Source organism: Salvelinus namaycush, chromosome 5, assembly GCF_016432855.1.
Source record: "Salvelinus namaycush isolate Seneca chromosome 5, SaNama_1.0, whole genome shotgun sequence".
NCBI lineage: Eukaryota > Metazoa > Chordata > Actinopteri > Salmoniformes > Salmonidae > Salvelinus > Salvelinus namaycush.
This window is the reverse complement of record NC_052311.1, coordinates 7,323,411-7,332,220: the sequence shown is the minus strand read 5'-3', so window position 1 is coordinate 7,332,220 and position 8,810 is coordinate 7,323,411. Positions and strand designations below refer to the sequence as shown.

Below are 8,810 nucleotides of genomic sequence, written 5' to 3'. Positions count from 1 at the left end.
TCAAGTTGGCCAGCCTAATTAATATTCTGTGGAAGGGATGCTCTGGACTACATCAAGTTGGCCAGCCTAATTAATATTCTGTGGAAGGGATGCTCTGGACTACATCAAGTAGGCCAGCCTAATTTAATATTCTGTGGAAGGGATGCTCTGGACTACATCAAGTTGGCCAGCCTAATTTAATATTCTGTGGAAGGGATGCTCTGGACTACATCAAGTAGGCCAGCCTAATTTAATATTCTGTGGAAGGGATGCTCTGGACTACATCAAGTTGGCCAGCCTAATTAATATTAGAAGTGATGCTCTGGACTACATCAAGTTGGCCAGCCTAATTAATATTAGAAGTGATGCTCTGGACTACATCAAGTAGGCCAGCCTAATTAATATTCTGTGGAAGTGATGCTCTGGACTACATCAAGTTGGCCAGCCTAATTAATATTAGAAGTGATGCTCTGGACTACATCAAGTAGGCCAGCCTAATTAATATTCTGTGGAAGGGATGCTCTGGACTACATCAAGTTGGCCAGCCTAATTAATATTCTGTGGAAGGGATGCTCTGGACTACATCAAGTAGGCCAGCCTAATTAATATTCTGTGGAAGGGATGCTCTGGACTACATCAAGTTGGCCAGGCTAATTTAATATTCTGTGGAAGGGATGCTCTGGACTACATCAAGTAGGCCAGCCTAATTTAATATTCTGTGGGAGGGATGCTCTGGCTGTTCTGTTTTTTTTAGGGGTTGTGGCATCATCCCCATTGAAATTGATGTGGTACATGACCCTCAATACTGATAAAGATATAGAATATAGTTTATTTTAGAAATATATATTTTAAACTTTTTACCTATTTTTTGTGATATCCAATTGGTAGTTACAGTCTTGTCCCATCGCTGTAACTCCCATACGGTCTCAGGAGAGGCGAAGGTGGAGAGCCATGCGTCCTCTGAAACACGACCCTGCCAAGCCGCAGTGCTTCTTGACACACTGCTCGCTCTGCTCACTTAACCCGGAAGCCAGGAGGAAACACCCTACAGCTGGACACCGAAGTCAGCGCGCCCGCCACAAGGAGTAGCTAGAGCGCGATGGGACAAGGACATCACGGAAATGTTAATAATGGTTTAGAGACAGTAGTAACAGTAATATGTTAATAATCTCTCTCTCTGTAGATGTCGGTGATGCACCATGCCTCTCACAGGAGGGACACGGAATAGGACAGGTGGGTTCACATTGTTGCTATGGGCACCGGGGAGAGGAAGAGGAATGCAACGTCATATTCCCATGGTTGATGCACTGAATATATCACACACACCACTTACTAAATGCTGCTGTCTGCAAGGTAAAGCTGCTGAGAACAGTGAGATCAATAAGAAGAGGCCTTTATGTCTTCCTACTTTCTGCCTTTAATGATCCCTCTCAATTCAATTTGCTTTATTGGCATGACGTAACAATGTACATATTGCCAAAGCTTACTTTGGAGATTTACAATATTAACATATTAATAATAATCAATTTGTCAATGGGACAACAGTAACAACAATAACAAAGGGTCAAAATAACCATACATTGAACAATAACAATAAGCATAGAGGACATGTGCAGGTTGGTTGGTCTGTCAGACACTGTCCGTCATCTTTAGACAGGCAGCAATGTAGTGCGCTGCCAACCCACACCTCTCTGCGTCCTCCCCCAACCGGACGGGTAGCCTATTCTCGTCAGAGCTCTTTGAAACCTTGAATAAGGGATTCAAATTTGGGGAAATGACACTGATTGTTTTATATTTTTCACATTTTGTCAGGAAATGCAGCTCCGTCTCAGGTTCTGCTGTTGTGCAGTGGTTGCACAGCCTTTCCTCTACAGTAAGCCATGTTTTCCTGTGTTTACCCTTCTCAGTGGCAAGGCGGTGCTCACTGAGACTGCACTTTGTCAAGGTCTTTCTAAGGTTATGATCAGTAACCATGGTCAAGTACTTTGCCACGGTGTACTGTAGATTTAGGGACAGATAGCACTGCATTTTGCTTTGTGCTTGTGTTTCCCAATAAGTAATGTAGTTTTGTTTTGACTGTGTTGTAATTTGGTTTATTCTGATTGATTGGATGTTCTGGTCCTGAGGCTTCAGTGTGTTAGTAGAACAAGTTTGTGAACTCAGCCCCAGGACCAGCTGGATGAGGGGACTCTTCTTTGCTCAGCTCTTGGTATTGCAGGGATTGGTAATGATATGAGAGGGGGTCACTGTATTTTAGATGTTTCCAAAATGTAATTGCTCTTTTTTGAGTTTTTATTATTAGTGGATATTGGCCTAATTCTGCCCTGCATGTGTTGTTTGTAGTTTTCTTCTGGACATGTAGGAGAATCGCACAGATCTCTGCATGCAGGGTTTCAATGGGGTGTTTGGCCCATTCTGTGAAATATTGTTTTGCAAGTGGACCCCACATCTCGCTGCCATGAAGTGCAATTGGTTCAATGACACATTCAATTCGTTTTAGCCAAATTTTAATAGGTATTTCTATTTGAATTTGTTTTTTAATGGTGTAGAATGCCCTGCATGCTTTCTCTCTCAGTTCATTCAGTGCATCATTAAGGTGTCCAGTTGAGCTTATGTTTAAACCTATGTAATTGTAGTGTGTAAGAAGAGGCCTATATATTTTGTACCAATTAAGACATTTGGTCTAATTCCCTGAGATCTGGATCTTCTCTGGAAAATCATTATTGTAGTATTTTTGGGGTTTACTGCCAGGGCCCAGGTCTGGCAGTACTGCTCTAGCAGGTCCAGGCTCGGCTGTAGGCCATGTGCTGTGTGTGACAGCAGGCATAGGTCATCTGCGAAGAGCAGACATTTAATCTCTGAATTGTGAGAATTAACACCAGGGTGCTGAGGATCTTTCCAGAAAAGTGGCCAATTCGTTGATGTAAATATTAAAGAGTGCAAGGCTCAGATTGCAACCCTGATGAAGGCCCCGCCCCTGGTTAAAGAATTCTGTTATTTTCTTTCCTATTTTGATGCTGCACTTATTGCCAGTATACATTGATTTAATTATGTCATATGTTTTACCCCCTACACCACTTTCAATAACTTTGTAGAACAGTCCTGTATGCCAAATAGAATCAAATACTTTTTAGAAGTCGATAAAGCAAGCGTACATTTTGGCATTATTTTGGTGGACATGACTCTCCTCTCCTCTCTCTCTCTTACTGCAGTAGTCAATAAACATGACTCCTCTCTCTCTCTCTCTCTCTCTCTCTCTCTCTCTCTCTCTCCCTCTCTCTCTCTCTCTCTCTCTCTCCCCCCTCTCTCTCTCGCTCTCTCTCTCACACAGCAGTAGTCAATAGACATGACTCATCTCTCTCTCTCTCTCTCTCTCTCTCTCTCTCTCTCTCTCTCTCTCTCTCTCTCTCTCTCTTACTGCAGTAATCAATAGACATGAATTTCCAGTTTCACCATATTTGCTATTCCATATTGACAGAATTCCTGAAACTTCTTCCTGGAAGTTGTCCTTCCTAGAAATGTAAAGTTAATTTCCTGAAATTCGACACCTTTTGCCGTTGGACATAGAGAAAATGTTGCAGGTTTTAACAAATTTCATACAATTCTACAAAGTTTGCCATGTGACGAAGAGTAATTTCATGCATTTTTACTCATGTGATCCCAACTGTACTATTCAATTGAGATGCAAAATGTTCCGTTTTATAGCTAATTTCCTGCAATTCTACACATGGGACGGAGATATTTTTTTAATGTTGCCTTGACTTATGCCATGTTCATATGATGTCTGAGTGAGAGTGACTAACAAAATCATTGGGGTCCCACTGGAGGACAGGACCCCTGGGCACGGGCCCTGCTTGCCTGGTCAGTAATTCAGCCATGATTACTACAAGGTGTAGATAGCCATAACTTTGTTATGTCAAGCCTAAATAAATTCAGGAATAAAAATGTTCTTAACAAGTCACATGGACTCAATAAGTGTGGAAAAATAGTGTTTGACATGATTTTTGAATGACTACCACATCTCTGTATCCCACACATGCAATTACCTGTAAGGTCGCTCAGTCAAGCAGTGAATTTCAGACACAGATTCAACCACAAACACCAGAAAGGTTTTCCAATGCCTCGTAAAGAAGGGCACCTATTGGTAGATGGGTAAAACTAAATGAAGCAGACATTGAATATCCCTTTGAGCATGGTGAAGTTATTAGTTACACTTTGGATGGTGTATCAATACTCCCCGTCACTACAAAGATTCAGGCTTCTTTCTTAACTCAGTTACCGGAGAGGAAGGAAACCGCTCAGGGATTTCACCATGAGGCCAATGGTGACTTTAAAACACAGAGTTGAATAGCTGTTAAAGGAGAAAACTGAGAAAGGATCAACATTGTAGTTACTCCACAATACTAACCTAATTGGAGGAGTGAAAATAAGGAAGCCTGTACAGAATAAAAATATTTCGGCTGAGATGGAAATCCCAGACGATGTTGGTGTCCAGGATGTCGGGACCCAACAGTGCTCCTCTGGACCGTACCCCTCCCAGTCCACCAAGTACTGAATCTGACCCCCATGAAGTCAGGAGTCCAGTAGGGACCTGATGGCATAGGCAGGGATCCCATCGATGTCCAGGGGAGGCGGAGGTGTGTCGCGGGGGACTGCGTCAACCAGGGGACCAGGAACCACCGGTCTGAGGAGGGAAACATGAACAGATGGTGAGATCTGGTAGTTGGTGGGGAGTTGTAAACGGTATGTTACCTCATTCATCTTGAAGGGCCCCACAAACCGGGGCAGGCGGAGCGGGAGGTTCCTGGTGGAGAGCCAGGATGAAACACGGGAGCCTCACATGGGCAGCATTCCAAACCTCCTCTGCACGCCGAAACCTCTCGTCCACTGCAGGGACTTCGGTCTGACTTGGGGTCCATGTGGCCAGGGCTGGCTGATACCCCAGGAAGGGGGTCAACCCGGTGGAGGGGGGTCAACCCAGTGGAGGAGTGGCAAAGTGAGTTCTGGGCATAGGAACCGGGCCCACTCCCCCTGCCGGTCCTGGCAGTGACTTCTAAGGAACCTCCCCAGCTCCTGGTTGGTCCTCTCGACCTGCCCGTTGGACTGAGGCCGGTACCCGGATGTGAGGCTGGCCGTGGCCCCCCGCTTCTCCATGAATGTTTTCCACACCCACAACATGAATTGGGGGCCACGGTCGGAGACAATGTCCTCCGGAAGGCCATAATTCCGGAAGACCTGCTGGATCAGTGCCTCAGCAACGTAGCAACGTCAAGCATAGTGGTGGCTGCATCATGTTATGGGTATGCTGTAATCGTTAAGGACTGGGGAGGCTATCAGGATAAAAAATAAATGGAGCTTAGCACAGGCAAAATCCTAGAGGAAAACCTTGTTCCACCAGACACTGGGAGATGAATTCACCTTTCAGCAGGAAAATAACCTTAAACACAATGCCAAATCTACACTGGAGTTGCTAATCAATAAGACAGTAAATGTTCTTGAGTGTCACACCCTGATCTGTTTCACCTGTCTTTGTGCTTGTCTCCACCCTCCTCTAGGTGTCGCCCATCTTTCTCATTATCCCCTGTGTATTTATACCTGTGCTCTCTGTTTGTCTGTTGCCAGTTCGTCTTGTCTTGTCAAGTCTTACCAGCGTTATTTTCCGCATTCCTGTTTCTCTAGTTCTGTTTTCTAGTTGTTCCCGGGTCTAACCATTCTGCCTGCCCTGACCCCGAGCCTGCCTGTTGTCCTGTACCTGTCTGACTCTGACCTGATTACGAACCTCTGCCTGCCCTGACCCCGAGCCTGCCTGCCGTCATGTACCTGCCTGATTCTGACCTGATCACAAACTTATGCCTGCCCTCGACCTGCCGTTTGCCTGCCCCGTGTTTCTAATAAATCATCTGAGAACTGTACTATCCCTCTCCCGTGTTTGCATCTGGGTCATTTTTTTTCACCTTTATTTAACCAGGTAGGCTAGTTGAGAACAAGTTCTCATTTGCAACTGCGACCTGGCCAAGATAAAGCAAAGCAGTTCGACACATACAACAACACAGAGTTACACATGGAATAAACAAACATACAATCAATAATACAGTAGGAAAATCTATATACAGCATGTGCAAATGAGGTAGGATAAGAGAGGTAAGGCAAATAGGCCATGGTGGCAAAGTAATTACAATATAGCAATTAAAACACTGGGATGGTAGGATGTGCAGAAGATGAATGTGCAAGTTGAGATACTGGGGTGTAAAGGAGCAAGATAAATAAATAAATACAGTATGGGGATGAGGTAGATTGGATGGGCTATTTACAGATGAGCTATGTACAGGTGCAGTCATATCCTGAGTTGTGATAGTACGAACATACCATGACTGACCCAGCAGACTTGGACCAGCTCCTCAACGCCGTCTCCTCCCAGGGTGCCACCATTGGAAGACACGAGGAGTTACTTGAAGGTCTTATGGAAGGATTACAGACCTTGGCGGACTGCTAGGATCGTGCCTTCAACACATTGCTGGAGCAATTCTGCGGATTTTCTGAGGCAGCCCGCCACTACAGACTGTCAATTACCCCGCTACCAGCGGCATGTCTTCCCAATCTACCCCGGCTTCCCAAGAACCCTGCTTACCTCCTTCGGAGCACTACGCTAGAAATCTTTTTGTGTCTGTAGTAGTTTCTGTAGTGGTGGGTAGTGAATACTGTAGTGGTGGGTAGTAGTTTCTGTAGTGGTGGGTAGTGAATACTGTAGTGAATACTGTAGTGGTTTCTGTTGTGGTCGGTAGTGAATACTGTAGTGGTGGGTAGTGAATACTGTAGTGAACAGTGTGTTCGTTAGGGATGGAGAAGAAGTGTGACACCAATCAGTCCCTCGAGGATTGGAGTTGCCCACCCCTGGTTTAGATGCTCACACTCAGCATCACTTTGCTGTCCTCCAAACACCACTACAGTCTGAATCATATCAGAGTTCTTTATATGGACTTTATATTCACAGACTAGTATATGATAGCAGGCTACATTAGACCATAATATGGATAGCAGGCTACATTAGACCATAATATGGATAACAGGCTACATTAGACCATAATATGGATAACAGGCTACATTAGACTATAATATGGATAACAGGCTACATTAGACTATAATATGGATAGCAGGCCACATTAGACTATATATGGATAACAGGCTACATTAGACTATAATATGGATAACAGGCCACATTAGACTATATATGGATAACAGGCTACATTAGACTATAATATGGATAACAGGCCACATTAGACTATATATGGATAACAGGCTACATTAGACTATAATATGGATAGCAGGCCACATTAGACTATATATGGATAACAGGCTACATTAGACTATAATATGGATAACAGGCCACATTAGACTATATATGGATAACAGGCTACATTAGACTATAATATGGATAACAGGCCACATTAGACTATATATGGATAACAGGCTACATTAGACTATAATATGGATAGCAGGCCACATTAGACTATATATGGATAACAGGCTACATTAGACTATAATATGGATAGCAGGCCACATTAGACTATAATATGGATAGCAGGCTACATTAGACTATATATGGATAGCAGGCTACATTAGACTATAATATGGATAGCAGGCCACATTAGACTATATATGGATAGCAGGCTACATTAGACCATAATATGGATAACAGGCTACATTAGACTATATATGGATAACAGGCTACATTAGACTATAATATGGATAACAGGCTACATTAGACCATAATATGGATAACAGGCCACATTAGACTATATATGGATAACAGGCTACATTAGACTATAATATGGATAGCAGGCTACATTAGACTATACCCACTGACACACACACACACACACACATATATATATATACACACACACACACACACACACTGTTTTATTTTAACAACGGGCAGATCTAGGTGTTGAGGGACAGGGACCGTATTGGACCCAAAGAGAGAGGTCCTCTGGGAAATCAGGGAACAGATTGGTGAGAGACAGAACCAATGAGTCAGACAGGGACTGTGTGTGTGCGTGTGTGTGCGTGTTTGCTTGAGTGTGTGTGTTAGAGAGAGGATTCAGCTTCCACATCCACTACCCTCCTGATGAATTCTCTCCCCACAAGGAACACTGGTGTGTCAGGAGGGACTCCTGTAGGAGCTGGAACACTGGTGTGTCAGGAGGGACTCCTGTAGGAGCTGGAACACTGGTGTGTCAGGAGGGACTCCTGTAGGAGCTGGAACACTGGTGTGTCAGGAGGGACTCCTGTAGGAGCTGGAACACTGGTGTGTCAGGAGGGACTCCTGTAGGAGCTGGAACACTGGTGTGTCAGGAGGGACTCCTGTAGAAGCTGGAACACTGGTGTGTCAGGAGGGACTCCTGTAGGAGCTGGAACACTGGTGTGTCAGGAGGGACTCCTGTAGGAGCTGGAACACTGGTGTGTCAGGAGGGACTCCTGTAGGAGCTGGAACACTGGTGTGTCAGAATACTCCCTGTTCTAACAAAGTGCCTTAATAATCAACCAGACAACATCTTATTGACCTTCAGTTTATTCTAAGGTGCAAGATGCATTGCAAATCAAATATCTTATACACAAGGCACGTGGATGTGGCTCAAATGTTGCGTTGTTCTAACCGCTAGGCTACCTGCCACGGCTAACTCTCCAGGGCGGCAGGAGGGCTGCCTGCTCTAATCCCGGGTCTGACGGGAAAAGTCTGTCTGGAAGTGACCTGGCAACCAAAGGGTTGCTGGTATCAAATCCTAGATGCCATTGCCTGCTGTTGTGCCCTTGAGCAAGGCACTTAACCC

The 8,810-nt window shown here is 44.5% G+C and overlaps 1 protein-coding gene across 1 annotated transcript in view; it reads right to left on the bottom strand.

The window, feature by feature from the left end:
* LOC120047900 (BTB/POZ domain-containing protein KCTD16-like) overlaps nt 1-8,810 on the bottom strand; it is a 908,275-nt gene that overhangs the window by 177,511 nt on the left and 721,954 nt on the right. The gene's annotated exons all lie outside the window — the stretch shown is intronic.